General features: G+C 39.5%; 1 non-coding gene across 1 annotated transcript; it reads left to right on the top strand.

Moving 5' to 3' along the window:
- The first annotated feature begins 293 nt into the window (after positions 1-293).
- LOC112774054 (small nucleolar RNA R71) lies at positions 294-401 on the top strand. The gene has a single exon (XR_003188566.1). It is a non-coding gene; the product is annotated as a small nucleolar RNA R71 (small nucleolar RNA).
- The last annotated feature ends 623 nt before the right edge of the window (positions 402-1024 follow it).

The raw sequence follows: 1024 nt of genomic DNA, 5'->3' as shown, positions 1-1024 counted from the left end.
CCATTCAGACTCTGAGAAATCATATTGACTTGCTGAGTCAGTATTTTGTTCTGAGCGAATATGGCATTCAGAGTATAAACTTCAAGAACTCCCTTCTTCATAGGCGTCCCATTACTCATAGGATTCCTCTCAGAAGTGTACATGAACTGGTTATTAGCAATCATGTCAATGAGTTCTTGAGCTTCTGCAGGCATTTTCTTTAGGTGAATGGATCCACCTGCAGAAGTATCCAATGACATCTTAGATAACTTAGACAGACCATCATAGAATATATCCAGGATGGTCCATTCTGAAAGCATGTCAGAAGGACACTTTTTGGTCAACTGTTTGTATCTTTCCCAAGCTTCATAGAGGGATTCACCTTCTTTCTGTCTGAAGGTTTGAACATCCACTCTAAGCTTGCTCAGCTTTTGAGGAGGAAAGAACTTGGCTAAGAAAGCCGTGACCAGCTTATCCCAAGAGTTCAGGCTATCCTTAGGTTGAGAGTCCAACCATACTCTAGCTCTGTCTCTTACAGCAAAAGGGAAAAGCATGAGCCTGTAGACTTCAGGATCTACTCCATTAGTCTTAACAGTATCACATATCTGCAAGAATTCAGTTAAGAACTGAAAAGGATCTTCAGATGGAAGTCCATGAAACTTGCAGTTCTGCTGCATTAGAGAAACTAATTGAGGTTTCAGCTCAAAGTTGTTTGCTCCAATGGCAGGAATGGAGATGCTTCTTCCATGTAAATTAGAATTAGGTGCAGTAAAGTCACCAAGCATTCTCCTTGCATTATTATTATTTTCGGCTGCCATATCCTCTTCCTGTTTGATAATTTCTGACAGGTGCTTGGTGGTTTGTTGTAATTCAGCTTCTCTTAGTTTCTTCTTCAGAGTCCTTTCAGGTTCTGGATATTCTTGTCCTTGCTCCTGCTCATATGACAAAGAAGAGGGCACAAAATAATAATAATAGAGATCCTTTTTTTTTTTGAGTAAGGGAGAGATGTTAGTAGATGAATAAATAAATAGAAGGATATGAGAGA

Source organism: Arachis hypogaea, chromosome 18, assembly GCF_003086295.3.
Source record: "Arachis hypogaea cultivar Tifrunner chromosome 18, arahy.Tifrunner.gnm2.J5K5, whole genome shotgun sequence".
In the NCBI taxonomy this organism is placed as follows: Eukaryota; Viridiplantae; Streptophyta; class Magnoliopsida; order Fabales; family Fabaceae; genus Arachis; species Arachis hypogaea.
Note: the sequence above shows the minus strand (reverse complement) of the source record. Positions and strands in the feature narration are given on the sequence as shown.